This window comes from Suncus etruscus, chromosome 10, assembly GCF_024139225.1.
Source record: "Suncus etruscus isolate mSunEtr1 chromosome 10, mSunEtr1.pri.cur, whole genome shotgun sequence".
In the NCBI taxonomy this organism is placed as follows: Eukaryota; Metazoa; Chordata; class Mammalia; order Eulipotyphla; family Soricidae; genus Suncus; species Suncus etruscus.
In genome coordinates this window covers 64151800-64171482 of record NC_064857.1, presented here as the reverse complement: position 1 = coordinate 64171482, position 19683 = coordinate 64151800, and the positions used below count along the sequence as shown (strand labels likewise).

The 19683-nt window shown below is 34.4% G+C and overlaps 1 non-coding gene across 1 annotated transcript; it reads left to right on the top strand.

Moving 5' to 3' along the window:
- The first annotated feature begins 15914 nt into the window (after positions 1–15914).
- Positions 15915–15976, top strand: LOC126021009 (U7 small nuclear RNA). Its single transcript, XR_007499637.1, has one exon. It is a non-coding gene; the product is annotated as a U7 small nuclear RNA (small nuclear RNA).
- Positions 15977–19683: the final 3707 nt, after the last annotated feature.

Here is a 19683-nt window from a genome sequence, read left to right as displayed (position 1 = left end):
ATGGGCTATGTGATGTTCTGGGGACTGAACCTAGGGTGCCATGTGAAAAGCATGAACTCCATGTTCCTGGGGCATCTCATTCATCCCTAAGTATGTTTCATTTGGAAACTTGGCCTGAGCTGTACCTCTTTGCACTTCACTACTTCACTTTTGGCATTTTTTGATATTTTTTTTTTCAAAATCGCTCACCTGATTTCCAAAATTTTTCCTGACTTTATTTTTCCATATGTATTGATGTTTACATAAAGTGTTTTATGTTTCTCCCTTTGTGTTAGTAATATAAACAACTTATTTAAATGTATTTCAAAATGATCCAAACTTAAGATCATGTGCCTTGGTCTTCACTTGTTTCCAACACACTCCAATTTATGTTTATTTTTTGTGGTAATCCACACAGTTGTGAATAAAAGTATGTGTTCAAGAAACTTTTGATGCAGAAGATTTATCATTATATCAGTAGCCCATAAGGCATCATTTAATAGATGACTAAAGTGAAACACTAACACGATAGGAATTTACATAAGGCTATTATTTTAGTTTTCATTGTGAATTCACATATTCATTGTGAATATGTGATAGCCTTTTAATTTTCACCAAATATTTGAGTAGGCAGAGCATTTTTTTTGCATCTGAACTTTTACTCTTGCTGAAATTTAATAGCCAATACTTGCTTCTGTATTCATAAAACAATTCTACTGAAGAAACTATTACTTTTTTCATCTAATTATTCTATATATTACTTTACTAATATAATTTTAGGATTGCTATTGTGTACCACCAGAAATTATAAATAAGTTGTTTGTGTATTTAGAGTCAGTAGTATGCTTCATGCAAGATTGTTTTGGAGTGTCTGTCCTGACTGCCTCAAGAGTTCAAGGGCCTAGGGTTAGCTTTGGCTGATATTCCAGGCTTAGTGGTCCAACATTTCAGTCTACATATATATATATATATACATATTCATGTATGTATACATTTCAGTCTATATATATATATATATATATATATATATATGTGTGTGTGTGTGTGTGTATGTGTGTGTGTTACATACACATTGCATGGTCTTGAAAGTCAGAAGCCCCTAGACTCATCCTGCAACCTAGAGGTGGGGGCATGAAGATTAAAGAGGTATACTTAGAAGACCACAGGCATATAAAATAGAGAATTCAACACATGGTTAGTGACCCCTTTTGCAGAAAACAAATTAGTCGTGCTTGCTTAAAAATCAGCATTCTTAAGTAAAAAAAAAAAAAAACAGAAAACTCATCCTCAATTATTCCCACTGGTACAAATAGTAACCCCTACTGGGGAAGTGCTGATAGAAGCAGACACTCCACCCCACTGAGTTACCCTGCAAGCCCAAATGGAAGGATTTTCATATGAAGGTATACATGCTTAATATTTTACCAAGACCCAAAATTTTGTGATTTAATTTTAAGGAATATAAGATTATGGAAAATAATAAAATATTATTTTCATTTGAGCCACATATATGTATGGACTTTAATCTATTGTTTGAATTTAGGGCACATCTGGTATAATTTTGAGGAGAAATAAAGCTAAAATATATAACCTCTATTTTTCTGATTTTTATATATTAGTTCTCAGTGTGACATGCAAACGGCAAAGGCATTAATGAGGAGATAGCTGAAAATAAAAATGTTATGACAATACAAGAGCCTGGACCTGGACACATATCTTGGAAAGGAATATATATTGGAAAGAAATACATATTGTGTATAGAATATATTACATGTTAAATATATATATTAAAAAGAATTCTTGTTGACTCTAATAGAGGCTAAAATATATAAGAATACTAATATATAAGGTTGTTTTTTGTTGTTAAATTACTGTTACAGAGATTGTAGATAGGGATCAAGAGATAGGTCATAAATTCAGCCAATCTAAGTTTGTTCTCCAATAAGGTCCCCTTGAAAACTACCAGGAGTTACCCATGAGCAATGTGAAGTGAGGTTCAAAAAGAAAAAAATCTTAGTTCTAAATGTCTATACTAAAAATGTAAAACACAGTGGCAATATATTGGAGATGAAAAGGTCAACTGAATTTCATAGAATCAGAAAATACTATTGGAAGTAATAAACTCATATGAGATAATTTGTAAAGGTAAAATTTATAAAGACTTTAAGCCATTCTAATGAAAATGATGAGAATCGTTTATGGAGACATTTACACAGTTTATAGATTTTGATTGAATGAAGGAAGGAGAAAGTGGGGGGTAGAAAATCCTGGTCCTATTTCATGAGTTCTGATTGGAAATGAGAAGAAAACATTTTGAAAATAGTATAAAAGTGCAGCTCACTTTCTATTTTAAGCATGCATTTATGTATCAACATTATAATGTTATTAATGTATGAAATGAAGAAGATAAGATGGAGTCAAAACAAGTTTTTGACAGGCATTGTGCCCACACCTTTATTTGGCTATAAGGTAGCTAAAAATATTTTTTTGTTTGTTTGTATTTTGGGCCACACCTGGCTGCACTTAAGGGTTACTCCTGGCTCTGTGCTCAGGATTCAGTCCTGGCAGGCTTAGGGAACCATATGAGATGAGGGGATCCAAATCCGGGTCATCATTGTGCAAGGTAAACACCCTACCTACTGTGTTATCACTCAAGCCCCAGGGTAAAAATAATTTTAAAAATCTTTTATTGATTACTACATTGTGTATAAGTGAATCTAAGCATACTATGAGCGAATATTAATCATATTTCTACTGAATATGCATTTATGTAGGGATTCCTAGGTCACAAACCAGGCATATGTTTGACTTAAACAGATACTGCTAAAGATTTTAATGAAAAAATTCTACAAGTTTATCTCCCCAGGTAAAATGCCTGTGAGTTATAATTTTTCACCTATTTACCTTGGTATTGTGGGCCCTTTCATGCAGCAATTCCTAGTGGCAAGCCCTCCATTGGTATTAACTTAAATGAGACGCCTGGGAGAAGGAGAGAAACTAAAGCACAATTTTACTATGCTGGATCTGAGAATATTGAACACACAAGTATTCCCAGTTCCAGTAAACAGAGTGTAGACCCAGGATAGAAGAGACTCAAGAACTGGACCCAAAGGAACTCCCTATTTTCAATCTCTTACTTAATTTTTAGTGGGATGGAAAAAATATGAGAAAGAGTAAACAGTGAGTCAATAAAAGTGCTTATAGGTAACTACAGTAGTAAGATTAAAGTAGAATTGTTCAAGATATAGACTTCTCTGGTACATTTTAAATATTGCTAGTTTGCTAATAAGGGTGAGGACAGAGAATGACAGATCCATAATGAGTGGACCAAAAGAATGGAGGAAATGCTTCAGTCCCCCTAAGTGTAATTAAACTGGAAGAGAGATTGAGTATTATATACAAATGTGTGCTTAAGATGGTAAAAGATAGGAGACATTACAGTATCTTATGCTGAAGGAAAGGTCATAAAGAAGGAAACCTTATAATAAAGAAGAGAGATTGGTTAATTAAGGTAGCAAAGTGCAGTGCACAGATGTCTGTGTATTTTCTGATTAAATTTATTGATAGGAAACACATAAAATAGCCCTACACATAAAGTATGTAAGTGTTTAATATATGCTGTGTGGTGTGACCACTATCCTCAATCTCAGTATATATTTTAAGTTCTCTCTAATGTCTTTATTATTTATCACTATATTTTCCCTTTGTTCTTCAACCATATATGTTGAATCTTATTTTTGGAACTAATTTCTTGTTCCACTGACTTACTGAGTCCATGTTAAAAAAATGTGGCTCACTTACCATCCATAGCACTCATTAATAAGATAAACTCCAGTGACCTCTGATTATGTTGTTAATATCTAATATGCTTTAAAAACAACAACCATAAAAATCACAAATTTAAGGTAAGTTTTCTATAGTCAAGAAATTATCAGGGCCGGAGCAGTAGTACAGCAGTAGGGCGTTTGCCTTGCATGCTACTGAACCAGCACAGACCTCAGTTCGATCCCCGGTGTCTCATATGGTCCCCCAACCCCAAGCCAGGAGCAGTTTTTGAGCACATAGCCAGGAGTAAACCCTGAGTGTCACCAGTGTGGCCCAAAAATCAACCAAACAAACAAAAGCAAAACAAATCAAAAACGTAAATTATCATAATATATAACTGAAAATATAATGTATCTAAATGATTCATTACACTGCCACTTAGTAAGAAATAAAGTTAAAAGTGAATAAATGTGACTGATAGTATTTTTTTTACTATACAATGTCTACATCTTCAAATTTAAAATTATCTTTTACATGAAAGCACAAATCAGAGTAGAAAAATATACAATGGATTTTTTATTTATTTTATTTTCTAAAACACTTATGTCATCAATGTAAGTGGGGCTCCAAGTACTGTACTGTGAACATACTCCATATTATTCTCTAAACTCCATATCTGAGAGACTAACTAGGTGGTTGGCCGTTTTCGGGTCATCAGAGTTGCCATCTTCATTCTCTATGCTTGGTGTTGGCTTGCCTTGTTTCCCCATTGTCATGAATGTATTGTGGATTTTTCTATGTGTTGTGGTGGTATTCATAGGCTAGATAATGTGTATGGCCGCTCTGCTCCTTTCCCTTTTGCTTTAAGGCCATGCTCCTCTGGCTCCATCCTTTGTGGGCGGGTCAACTCACCTCCAAGGAAGAGGAGCCCTCAGGGAAGAATGCCACATAGGATCAAGTCTTAGGCCGAAGCAAGCAGAGAAAAGACCAAAGATGTTTGCTATGCTTCAGAATTAGAGCCCTAAGTGCTGTTATGTTGCTTTTTAATATCAACTAGTAAGGACTGACCAAGATAAAACCATAAACAAAAACAAAAACAAACAAGAACAAAAAGCACACAAATATATTCAAAAGTATTTGTGGTATCCTATTCATTAATAATTTAAGAATTCTGTAGTATGAACTCATAGCCCGAACAAGAGTCACCCCTGTGTACAAAGCTAGGAGTGAGACCTGGGCACTACTGGGTGTGACACCCACCCCCCCGAAATATAAACTCATTAGTTTGGAAATAGCATTCTTTTTGGTTTAAAATGAAATGTCTCATCATTAAATAACTACAGATAATGTCACTAATCCTCAAGCATTGTGTAAAATAGTAGCCTGAAATGAGCTTGATTGCCCATATTTCAAAAGCAATACCAATTTATAATCCCCATAGAAAAACAGGAAAACAGGCAAGTCAAATTTGGCTTGCCATATTTATAATTGGCAATGTATACATTTGAATGTTGAGCAGAGGTCTATAAAAGCTACTCCATCACTTGCACTTAGAGAGAACAGTCATGAATGTTTCTCCTTAATAAAGGATTCTCTGAATTTCTTTATCTGAGTTATAGTTTATAGAAGAAATAGTATTCTATTGAAAGGCAACTTGAGAAAATAGCTGGAACACAGCTACTCAAAGGCACTGATTGGCTGAAGTAAAGGCTGACAATAAGTTTGAATTAATTCTGCTTTCGACAAAAGCATTCAATGTATTTTAAAACGTATTTGAATCAAAGTATTCAAAAAGTCGAGATTTGTATGTAAGTGAGGGAATATATTCATCCTTCATAGATTCTGGGACCATGTAAAAATCACAGCAAATTTTATGTTTTATCAAAGGTCAAGAGTGACTGGGAGGTTTTATAAAAATCAATATGCTACAGAGCAAAATAAGTAGAATTTATATTAACCTTTAAACCAGTAGAGGAAATGTCATGAAGTCCTTTCCTTTTCATAAATATACATATATAAATGTTTCAAAATACATAAAATAAGTTCATTAAGACTGGATTTACACAATTGATGTTAGAATGTTAAGGATTTATGTGGGCCAGAGCTATAGTATAGTAGGTTGGGCTCTGCATGTGTTAACTTCTGGATCACTAGAAACCCATATGATCCCCAGAGCATCACCAGGAGTAATCCCTAAGATTAGAGCCACGAGTAACAACTGAGCACTACTGGGTGTGGCACAAAAACAAATAATAGCCGGAGTGATGAAGAAAATTCAGATAGCCAGAGTGATGAAGATTCTTGATTCTATGGACAAACAGGTCAATTTCAGTTTGGCTATTACTTGACTCTACGTCTTCTGGTCATTCATTGAATTTTCTCACATATTAGTTTACTCATTTCTATGTTATATGAATCTTGTGATAATTCAGTGAATGATGTAGGAAAGATTTTGCCAAGTACCTGGAGTAAAATTATTTTTTAAACAATACAGTAGAATTTAGTGTTCTACTTTTATGTATGCATTCATATAGCTATAACCATGATAATATTGATTATATTTGACTTTTCTAAATCTACCAGTACTTAGAAGTGAATTTTAAATATGATTAATGTGACTTTAATTGTTTATTACATTTAAAATGTATATCATGCAAAAATATCTTAGTTCCAGTTATCACTAAAGTCAAATTCAATTTGTTAATAGCCCCCTAATTTGATCAAGTACACTTTTAAAATGCTTTTGATGTTTTGAAATAACTTCCAATTTCAGCACAAAAAGAAACTGGACATTTGAACTTGTTCTAATATCTTTCAGCTGAATTAAAGGCCATGCACAAAATTATAGGTCATGGAAACATTCACACATGGGGGGGGGGAATTCCACCATCTTTCTGTAGTATTTTTCCCACTAAATTTGGTAGTCAATATTTTGAAGTCACATATCATTGTCAGTTTGTCATCTGGGATAGATAACTTTCTATGCTTACTCTAATTTTGGGTATTATTTCTTTCTTCTTTATTTCTTTTTCTTTTTCTCTTCCTTTTCTTTCTTTCATTTTCTTTTTTTAGTTTATGATCAAAATTTATTCTTCACTTTGAAACATGGTTAAGTGTGGATTATTCTTTCTCACTTTGAACTGTGGTAGAAAAATGGCAATAGAAGATATCCAAAGGAATACATATATTTGCTGTGAGCATTCTGCCTACCTATTCTATAACCACAATGAAAATAACATTTGCTAAGAACAAACATGACCACTGGTGGGGACTATTTTTACACATACACACATATAAACACACACATACACACACAGTGAACCCAAAAGAGAAGCTGTGAACATAGATTTAAAGCTGCTGGAATATTTTCTTATATATTTTTATTTGCTGTTTAAGAGTCAAAATGTACTTGTATGCATGGATAGCCTCATTGATATGGCACTGAAATACATACTATTTTTTCAATAATATAACATGGTAGCATAGAGTCTTCTATAACAAGAAATTCTATAATGTACTAATTATTTCATGGAGAGAGTAAGATCATTGAGATAACAGTTATCCAAACTCTCATGAAGAAAGTAATAAATTGGGTTAAAAATCATAGCTGTTTTCTTTGTTTTATGTTGGCAAACTACATGGGCTTTATTGGAAGAAAACTTTGGAATAAATCTAGGTGTTGTAAAGCCTGCTTCCATGAATAGTCAGCACAGGTTGACTTTTTCATCAATGTTTTACATCAAACAAACCAAGGTGACTTCATATAACATGCAAAGAAAACAAAGCAAAACAAAGATAACTAGCATGTGAAAAATCACTGTACTTCAATACAGTTTTCTATTTTTGTCAGACCTTTTTCTTGACATTGCAGATGTAAGGGCCAAAATTTGAACAGCCCCTTCAAAGCCTTGATCTTCCAGAGAGCAAGATAAATGCCTAAACTTCCCAAACAACCTTTTATGTGTTTACCATTCTTTTTCCAGTGAAATTTTGTCTAGTAGAGTCAGATGGCTTCATCAAATTACCTTCTTATCTTTTTCTGATCACCTCAGAAGTCATATCTAAAGAGTGCTTAGATAAGTGAATTTAGAGGCTAAATTTCTATGCAGTCATTTTAGCCATAGGCCTACAGTCTAATACTAGTTGCAAAGCATTGCTTGAGAGAATAGAGAATTTTATACCATACACCTAGCACAGGCTCATTTAAGGGAGGAGCTTCCTTTTTAAAAAAAATTACTTAAAATAATTTTAAACTATTTTAATATAAATATTAAATAAATAAATATAATATATAAATAAATAATAATAATAAATATAAATAATAAAATAAAATAATAAATAATAAATAAATATAAAATATTCTTAACCATTACCATGAGATCCACCCTCTTAATCATTCATTGTAAGAGATCATATTGTTAACTCTGGGCACCCTGGAACTCAGTCAGGCTTTTCCAAGAGGTCAATCTCTACCTGAGATTAATGTCATGATTATCATAATGTACATTTTGTGTGTGTTTAACAATTACTTAAAATCTGTAGGAGACTGCTGAGAAAGACCCAAGAAAACTTAATCAACTTAATCCCATCAAGGTTCACTGACCAGGTAGGCAGTCACAATCCACAAAGCAGTATCATCTTCTGTCTGGTGCCTTTAAAAATCCTCCGCATCCCTCTATTTTTTATTTTCTGAACCAAAGGGAGAAACAGGGAGGGGCATGGCTGCACACATCTCCAAGCCCATGATCCCCACCATGAACCCCACCACTACATGCAGTAAAAGTCATGCTACAAGCATGTCAATGGGGAAACAACGCCAGACAACAATATTCATAGAGAATGAAGATGGCATCTCTAATGTTCCAGAGAATACCAACCACGTAGTTAACCTCTCAGACAAAGAGTTTAGAGTACTAAAATGAAGAATGCTCATAGAACTCAAAGAAAGAATAGATCAATTTGAAGAGCTCACTAATGCCCAGAAATGAGAGCCAGAAGAACTGGCTGATATGAAACTCACCTCAAGGAGGAGTGAGTGCAGTTAGAACACTAACAACTACCATGAAAATGTTAATGAGTGAGAGAAGTAGAATGCCTATCTGGAATACATGCAGGGGTGCGGGTGGAGGGATATGAGATGCATTGGAGGTGGGAATATTGCACTGGTGAAGGGTGTGTGTGTGTTCTTTTTGTGACTAAAACTCTACTATAGTCATGTTCATAATCATGGTGTAAAGATTAAAAAATAAAGAGGGAAAAAGCATAAAGTTAGAGAAAAGCATCACATCACAAAGAAAAAGAAACAAAAGTACTAATAAAGAAAAAACTATTTCAAAATCATAGTAATTTATACCTTTCAATGTCAATGTGATGCCACCTTCAATCAAAACACTGGTGTCTTTTGTCTCTTACAAGTACTGGTGATCCAACATTCTTAAGTTTTTGTCTTTTGGGGTTAGGCCTGGTCGGAGAGGGTTTTTGCCAACCCTTCACTTTCAGTCTATTGTCCTTAAAGTTCATCTCTATTGGTGGCCTATTTGTCATTCTTTTATTTTGTATTTCCCATTAAGTTCTGTGACTGGCCAAGTGACCACATTTGTCCTTAATAGATTTTCTAGTAGTGGAGAGTGGACAGAACAGCCAGTATTCCCATAGGACACAGCCATCCACTAGTCAAGCATCACACCAAAACCAGAGTCAGACTGAAGTGGGAAAGTGTGAAGTTTAACCCTTTCCAGGAAGAAACTGGAGACTTGTTCTTGTTCCTTCTGCACTAAATGAACCTGGATGCAGAGCTCTGGGGTATCTTCTGTTTCTGGTTCCCAGCTACATTTTTTTGGATGATTAGTTTAATTCCCAGGAAGGTATGAACTATGAGTTGGGCAACAAAGAAGTTGCTGTTCTTTTGGTGGCAGTTAGAAAACTCAGGACAATTGATATGCAGACAAAACTGATTCTGAGAGACCTTAGCAATGTGGCCTCAGTAGTGGAGTGAGCTAGTGTCATCAGGGCCACACTGGTTGATCCGAGTGTCCTGTTCAGCACATGAGAAGAGAGAGCCAGTGTTTTGCTTATTCTGCCAATACTAAGCCTTGTGGAAAGAACCTTGGCAGCTGGTCATATGCACAATGAGAATGACTTCTCTGTTTCCTTTTGTAATGGTGGTGTAGCAAGAGTAGAACAAGGGGAAACAGGAGGCATAAGAGTAGAAGAAACAAATGGCTCCAGAGAAAAATTTCTGACATGGGTCCAGAATATGTACCTCTATCTAGAAAAGAGAATCTTCTCAAATATGTTTCTCTTCCTAACCCCTCTCCCTGAGCATCCTGTGTGTCTTAGACTCAGTAAAGTGTCAACAATTGCCTCAAAATTTATATATACATACATACATATACATATGTGTGTATGTGTTTATAGATATGAATATACACACAAATACACACGCATGCAAAGAAAAAGTTTTCCACATATAATGGGTTACATAGGATCAGGCAGTGGAAAAAACACTCCAGTCTGTATTAGGTTCTTCTGAAAATGGGCTTCCCTGATGTGCTTGTCTACGAAAGGTACTTCTTGAGACTATGCAGACAAGGTGGTTTGCAGGGATTATGAATTTAACTTTTTCTCAAATTGCTAGCCCTCAATAAATTTATTTTTCTGAATGCACAAATACTAATATCTAAACTATTAGCTTTATAATAGTGAACAATGAAATTTATAGTTGATAATACTCTTTGTTATTCATTTATCCTCCACTGTTTCACATAATACCAAAAGGAAAAAATAGAAGCTAATTCATCAAAATAGTAAGAATTTAAAAACAGCAAAAGATCTTTTTCTATAGACTGCCCCCTCTTAAATGCATCTGTACTGGCATTTCTATAAAGATTACATGATATAATATATTGTTAGAGTCTAGAGTCGAAGGACAAGACCAGACAACTGGTGTAAAACTGAATGCTTTGATTCCTCTGCCAAAAAGTCCTTATACTGGCTCACCAAGGTGAAACCCACCCAAGATCTTGAAGAAGATTATATAGGGAATGGATATAGGAAGTTCTAGCTTCCTCATGATTTTTAAATAATTGCCTACTGTCTAGAGGTACCTTCCCACTGCTCCCTTATGTTCTTCCCTGATAAGATAACTAGTTGGTCAGGTAGTTTGGGGTGAAGTTAATTGAAATAGGCTTAAGGAAACATAGTATGCGACTTATATCATGTGGCCTTTACAAAATAGCATCACTCCTTGTTCAGAAACCAGGCACCAACAATATGATAAGACTTTAAAAGATAAGACTTTGCTGAGTTAGTGAGTGAGAGTGAGAAAAGAGTGTGTGTGTGTGAGAAAGAGAAACAGACAGACATAGTTTTCCATTACTATTATAGTAATAAAACAGCACAATAATGGTCTCTTTCCTAAGGCAGATGATAGCACATTACCTGGGGGATTGGTTGCACTTATTACAAAATATTAGATATTAAGCATCTGTCATGGTAATTAGTTTTATGTAACATTCTTCTTGCTATTCTTTCTGGTTTGTTACTGGATCAATTTGACATACACTGCTTGCATCTTAAATTATTCCTAGTACGGATTATTTAGTTTTCACTTTTAGGATATGTATTGTGCTTTGAGCATTGGTACATAGATAACCACCACAACAAACATACAATAGATAATCAAGTCTCTAAAAAAGAAAATCTTTTTCACAGGAAAGTCTGTTTCAAAGCACACCTTTATTATTTTCTAATGAAAGCCAAACAATCTAAGATGCAGGCCTTTGAATCAAGATGACTGACTTTTTGTTCATGAACCTGAGAACTGATTGTTAAATGGTATTCAAGTCCAGCCCTCTTTCCAGCAAATATGTGAGAGCATATTTGAGAAGAATCTGAGAAGATTCAGAGTAAGAATTTATTAAATATATTACGCATAGTAAACCCATTTAACAATATATCTCACAGTTTAACCATAGTGGAAAACCTAAATGACATTTGTCAAAATAGGATATTTTCTACGTTACTTGCTTCAATTTTTTTTTTGGTCATTTTTATAGTAAAAAAAAATTAAACAGATTTGATTACATTAGTTTTCCACAGCATTAATACAAATGGTAAAAGAGAAAAAAAACTTTCACCAAGTTGCATGATAGATTCAGGTATTCTAAAGTTTTCCAGAAACAAGATCTTTTTTTAATTATTATTAAACTGATGGGTGACAGGAAAATTCTCTTTTCTTTCTATTCCTTTCACTCAGATGACCTTCACCCTTACCCCACTCAGCTTGACTACATTTACACAGACTTCTGGTAAATTCTAGCCTTTGACCTCTTTTTCCTTAGAGCAGTTGCTTTAGAAAACATGCCATTGTAATTCCTTTCTCTGTCCCTTTGAAATGTTAATGTTATTCCAGCCTCTTGCCTATCTTACAAGTCAGGGATGTCTTTTTTTCAAAAGCCTGGGAGCCAACCCTTTGAAATGTAATCATCAAGGAAGATAAACCCAGTGTGCTGGTCTCAGTGGGAGGGTAAGTGTCTGCCTTCAAGGAGTGAAGATAAGAGAGCAGTGATGGTCTTGTCAAGCAGGCCCAGTGCTTTAGACCACATGCATCATCCCAGTCCTGAGACATCCTTCTGTCTCATTGCAGAGAAACTGACTTCTATCGCCTACCCTTGGTGTCACAGCCTTGGCCTTGACTGTAGAAACCTAATCATCTTATCTTTCTCCTTCACACACCCCATGCAAATTTGCACTTGTCCAAATTCTAAGCATTTCTTTTCCTACAAATTTTCTACAGTCATATAAATACATATTTATACATACGAATGTCTACAAATCCATTCAAGTTCTATTGATCTCCTTTTCTACATGTATTATTAGACTCCAGTGTCAAAGGACGAGACCACACAACCGAAATAAAGTTTAATACTTTCATTGGTAGCCAAAATGACCCCAAACTGGCTGGACAGGCTCATTTCTAGAAGGAAATGAATCCTGCCCAAGGTCATGAGGAAGATTATATAGGAAAGGGATATAGGACGGTTCCAGCTTTCCAATAATCTTTAACATGATTGACTATTGTCTAGGGGTAGCTTTCTAATGCTCCCTTGTTCTTCCCTCATAGGCTATGTTGTATGACCAGGTACTTGGAGCAGTGTCTATGGAAATAAGCTTGTGAAGACCTACACCATGTGGTTCTTACAAAATGGCATCTCTCCTTGCTCAGAACCTGAGAAGAAATCTGCCATGTGGCCTGTACAAAATGGTGTTCCTTCTTGTTCAGAACCCAGGTCCCAAAAGTATAAATGTCCATCTTGTGATTATTTTGTTTTGTTTTTGTTTGTTTGTTTTTGGGTCACACCAGCAGCACTCAGGAGTTACTCCTGACTCTACATTCAGGCTGGCTCAGGGAACCATATGGGATTGCAGGGATTTGAACCACTGTCCTTATGCATGCAAGGCAAATGCCCTAAATCCATGCTATCCCTCTGGCCCCATCTTGTGATCTTTTATTTAGATTTACTTTTACACTAAAGGAAGAAAATTGGGGCCAGAAGATAGCATGGAGATAAGGCTTTTGCCTTGCATGCAGAAGGACGGTGCTTCGAATCCCGGCATCCCATATGGTCCTTCATGCCTGCCAGGGGCGATTTCTGAGTGAGCATAGAGCCAGGAGTAACCCCTGAGCGCTGCCGGGTGTGACCCAAAAACAAATAGAATTATCAGGTCTTTAAACATGCTATAATTTTCACATCATTAATCATTTAACAAACAATAATGCTTTCTCTAGTCAGATTAAAACTTTTGCAAGTTTCCTATGCTTGAATGAGAGAAGCCTGTTGTTGTTATGAAAGCTAATTATAGGTGCTATTTGGATAATTTGACTTTAATACCTATGAATTTTTCAATGTTATTTTATATTTTAATGCATTTTGGAAGAATAGGCTTCCCTAAGTTGTTCAGTAAAGACTTTCTCAAAAAATTTCCCTTTGGGATGTGAATTATTTTGTGCTGAGTTTATATGTAAGACCCTGTAGACCCAGAAGCAACACTGAACATTCCCTTAACTAGCAAATACGGAAACGTGGGGAAATAACCAGTCTAGCAATGAAACCTATCTGTATGGCAGGGCCAATAACCAGTACAAATGATCTTATATTAATCCTAGAAATCTCTCCTTGAAGAACTGACCTCTGTCATATTCCTTAGCTGAGGATATACACAATTTTTATTTTATTAATTTCATCTTGAGGTCACACGCAGCAGTGCTCAGAGCTTAGTCCTGGCTCTGCACTTAAAGAACACTCCTCACAGTGTTCAGGTAGACATGTTTTGTGTTGGGTGTTGAATACAAGGCCAGCTGTATAAAAGGCAAGACTTTGATCCACTTATTCTATCTTTTCAGCCAGATATGCCTTCAGAGGGCTTTTGTATAGAGTTAAAACTTTCATCATATAGATTCTCTTTTCATGTGTTATTTTGTCTCTCATTACTTTGATTGCTTAACCTATTTGAGAAGATCCTATTGGTGTAGGAAAATGTATCCTCTCCACTACTGTACTTTGAAGTTTTCATTACCATAAGCTTAATGCCTATTTATTTTCTATGTTAGAAAGACCCACCCAAATGATGAAGATGGTGCCAAAGTACTAGATTGAAGGAATCACGGCCCTATGTAGAACAAAAAGACTCAGTTAATCTAAAATCCTGTGTCTCATGTTTGTAGGAATCATTATTATAAAATTAATCCCAATTATTTTGACATAAAACCATTGTTTTTTTTACATATTAACAACTGAGATATGAATGGCATAATGCTAATTATTCATAACATGCATTCTTTAGATATTTACTATAGGAAAAAAGTACTTGAATATGGGGAGGGAGTAACAATTCTTCAGTGATCCCAATGTTTGAGGAGAAAGACTATCTGTTATTTAAAGTCTTCCAGCATGACAACCTGTAAGTAGAGTTGCTCAGAATCCAACAGTCATAGACACAACTAGTGTCCTTTGCAAACTACATTATGTTTCCTATTTAATGCTAGACAAGAGAACTTGTACAATAAAGTGTATGCTAGTGTTTCTCAGTCCCTTTCTGATTATGTTCTTCTCCAAACTTGTTTCCTTCCCATGGCCATTCTAGCCTACTGATTGACCCACCCTCCATTGTATTAATAGTCAAATTTCAAGAAATGTCAGGTATACTATTGTTTAAGTTAATTTGGTTGCAAACTTCTCATCTGTTTCGTGTGTCCTAATAGATGATGATTAAATTTCTTTTGTTAAATTATGGTGGACTATCTTCAAAGAAGATAATCTTACTTAAATATTTTTTATGAAAACGAGTATGTTAAACTTATACTGATATATGCAAGGAATTGGAAGAAGAAATTTCTCATTGTGACTATTCTGGAGACAATATGCAAGCATAATTTCATGTTGTCAACAAATTTTAATTCATTTTAAGGTATACTATCAAAAAGTAAATTGCACTGGAAAAATATTTACGGTTAAAATAGTTTTGGAAGAAAGATGATGCTCAGGGGATTACTCTGACTCTACATATAGTAGACATCTACCCTTTCTAGCTTTAGGGACCATATGAAATCCCAGGTATCACACTTATTTTTTTCACCTGCTCTACTATGGGTCTGTTAAACACTGATATCAATTGAGTTTTGCTATTGAATTTTTAACAAAATTATTAATTGAGGAAGTTTTTGCCATTAGACATGTTCTTCTATATTTTTGTGAAGAAATATGAAAAATCATGATTAGGATGCAATAGTATTAAGATGAAGGAATAAGCTATAAGTTTCTTATACTTAATTTTGTTGGACACGGTGTGTATGTGTGAAGGGTGCCCAAGAACCATTTGTATGTGATCATATTTATTATAAAATGTGTATTTATTTTAATCTGATCTTTCATTTTTTGCTCTTGTGTCAGATAACTTTTTTCAAAAAATTTGAAAATATTTGAAATTAGGCTTAAAACCTAAGTGAAGATGGAATGAAAAAACATGTTAATAGAAAAGCCTTTTAAATAAAACTATGATATATTTAGCAGTGTCATTAAATATGAAAAAATGGTAATAAATATATATTTTTCTATACCTCTTTCTTCACATATTAAAATGTATATTTTTTAGTGTTACAGCTCTTTTTTTTTTGTTACAGCTCTTTTAGAATTTGTTCAGCAGGCCTTCTGGTCTCCACTGGAAGGCCCCCCCCAAAAAAAATTAAAAAAAATAAAATGTATATTTTTATTTTCCCTACATTCCCATAATGTCCAGAGCTTACTCCTGGCTTACTCAGAGATTACTCTTGCTGGTGCTCAGGGAAACATTTGGTGCTGAAGACTGAACTCAGGTCTGTCATATGCAAGGCAATAACTTTACTCACTGTACTCCATGAATGTAGTCTCTTAATCAATACGACCTCTATAATTTTAGTATTATATGTAACTATTCCCACAGAGTTAAGATCTCTTCAGGAAGAATTGATATGTAAATATTTAAAACCACAAAATGACATCTACTCCTGTCACCACTGATCCATCTTTTATTATTTTATTATTTATTATTATAATCTTAGTTTATATTCTTTCCTGTCATCTTCTTTTTTGCAATCTGGTGTCAATGGTAATTTAGGAATCCCATTTTGGTATGTTGCATCCCTTCTGTAAAAACCCAAAGTTTGGTTTAAAATTTACTGTAAATTATCTTTGCTGTGAACCTAAATGAAGCCATGACAGGCTGCAGTTCTAAAGTATGAAGACCAGATCTGAGAAGAATAGCCAGTTCTTGGAAACAGTCCTTACTAGGTTATTCAAGGAACTGGCCTCCTGGTTAGATATTAGAGGCTAAACAGCAGTAGCAGATAGTCAGATGACACTACACCCTGGATCTGGAGATGCCTGATCACCCCTCACTGAACATACAACCCCCTATAACTGTTTGTCTGATGCTACATTTCAACTACAACCAATCTTAGACCAACCTTGTATTAAGAACCAATAATTTTAAAAAGATCAATACTCAGAAGCAGGGATCCCTGAGTAAACTGGGCCCTTGGTACCCTGTAAAATTGCCATGTAAGCCATTCTCAGGGCCCTCATTTCTTAGGAGATGTTGGAACCGAGCATGCTGGAATAATCTCCCTTGCATTTACATTACTACCTGTCTCCTGGGTGGTCTTTTGGTGGCAGATCTTGAGTTTCTGACCTGACTTGTTAGGTTTCAGACCTCCTCTTGTTATTCTTCTCTATACAACAGTTAAGTGAGATCCTTCAGCATTTATTCTTTTCTCTAACTGAATTCACTTAACATAGCATCTTCTGTCACATCCAAGTTGCAGAAAATATTTCTGTTCAGAATTTAGGTATTTTATTTCACTGTAGTTTCTTCACAAGTATTGTCTATAATAAAAACAGACGCCCCAAAGACTGCTATTTTATCTAGGAACTTTCAGATTTCAAACATCAAATATCACCTATTTTCCTCAATTACGTTATGTGACCTATATTTTCCCCTTGATGTTGTCTCTGACTCCATCATTGGGAGACTTTGGTCTCTGACTATAAATAGATGTATTATTCATTGCTTCCTAGCATTTGGAACTTGTTTCATTTTTTTTCTGTCTTTGGATTTGCTCTCCTCTCTGAATTAAGAATCTTCAACTATTTCAGAGAATACTTCGTATCTTAAGGCTCAAATTCTTTTAAATTTTAGTTTCCATAAAATTTCAGATGATGTATTTCTAGACCAACAGCTGAATTGTCCAGTCAGAAACTCATATTAAAAATGTCTCCAAGGTTTCAAACTATGACAATTTTTATGTATAATAGAATTATACATAATGTGATTTTGATATTGCCTTTTAGAGATACATGTGCTGAACTTGATCCATGTTTCAGTGCAGCTAGAACTCAAAGTCAGTTACATAAGTATGCTCTGCTCAGAGTAAATAAAGAAATCAAGTATTTGTATTTACCATTCACTACTCTAATCAGTAAATTGTTTTTCTTATTAGATTACATTATTAACTAAAAATGAGAATATGTGAATCAGATGACAGAATTGATAGGAAATTTAAAAGATTGAGAAAGTTTCTAATAAAACTAACATTTTAGTAGAGGGCATTTAAATTTGGGAAATTGGGTACATTTAATAGTTTTGATATTAGCTACATTGTAGAAATATCTATTTTGATTTATGTTATCCATCTATTATTGTTATTTCCATGTTTAAAACTAGTTAATAACATAGATCACTGCTATTAACTATGTTTTTAATAAAAATAAAGTGCACATAGAGATAAACTAAATAAATATATCTTGTGAAACTTACCATAGTTAACTTGCTTCATGAGAAAAATTTCTATCTCTGTAACTTATAAAAATAAATCAGAATTTCTTAGGACTGGGAACTTTAGATAGGAACTTTTTTTTTTTTTTTTTTTTTTTTGGTTTTTGGGTCACACCTGGCAGCACTCAGGGATTGCTCCTGTCTCTAAGCTCAGAAATTACTCCTTGCAGGCTCAGGGAACCATATGGGATGCCTGGATTTGAACCACTGTCCTTCTGCATGCAAGGCAAATGCTCTACCTCCATGATATCTCTCTGGCCCTTGATTGGAATATTTTAAAGAAATTTTCATGATAGAAATATTTTAAAGAATTTTTCATTATAGGAACATTTTAATGTATTTTTCATTACACAACCACCAATAAGACTCATGCATGACTCTTGGCTATAAATTAAACTTTCAATTTTTCAGAAGCTATTTTTTCACCTTGTTTTTGCTAACAAAAATCATTAACATTTCTCTCATAATTACATCATAAAATGAAAAAGGTTGTGTGGAGCAGTGAATGAATAAGAGTCAGCAGGAAACAATGGAATAATATGTCTTTTTCACTTCATTGAAATTTTCAAATTCTAGAATTGATTTCACATTTTAAAGTTCACCTGAAATCAAGCAGAACCAAAACAATTTACAAATATAGAAGCCTGAATATTTGAAAGAAAGACATATTTGCTTCTTATGGGTGGTTATCCATCCAGTTATTTCAGTATATGAATAAAACCTATTTACATTAGCTTACAAGTGCTCTTGATTTTATATAAAACCCTTATTTTCCCTGAAACATTTTTAATGACTGTGTTTTTTTATGGCATGTATATAAGTTAATAGAAATAAAGACAAAACACTGTATTATGAATAGATAAAGATTTGGTGCACTGAAACTACAGACTGTGCCATGCACAGTGATTGATCATTTTTTATCTAGGAGAACAGCCAAGATCTTTTATGAAAATTCAGTCAGAATCTACAGCTATTTTTTTACTGTATTTTTAAGGTTTTTTATATTGACAAAGACTAGTCAAGTAAACGTTTACATCTCAAACCAATTTAAAATATTTTCTTTTCCTTGGTACAAATTAGACCAGGTTTCCCAGTAGTATAAGGCCAAACAAGGTGTTTTCTCAGAGCCTCCATCTTTCCTTTGGGCTGACTCAACTAAGGCTGTGGATGGGAAAGAAAATAACCTTTCTCAGTTGGTAGCTATTACTGAGTAAAATTCTCTCTCCTGGTGCAGTAGAAATGCCCTTTATCATGGCTCTCCTCTCCAGTCTCTTAGGCTAAGAAAACGTAATTCTCAACTATTCTAGTCTTGGACCCACTTAGAACAAGGAATATTATTTTACCTGTGCCATGTAAAAATACATATAGACTTTTAGGCTTTCCTTATCCCTTGGTCACAACTTATGTGTCACAGCATATGCCACTCTCTTAATTAGTGGCTCACTAGAATGTAACTGAAGGTGTTTGAAAGTGCTTGTTTTAGTTGATGAAATCAACTTTTAAAAAAATCCCTCATAGAAGAGAACAGAGACATTGACATTTCAAAAATTCTATTTCTCCAAAGCCCTA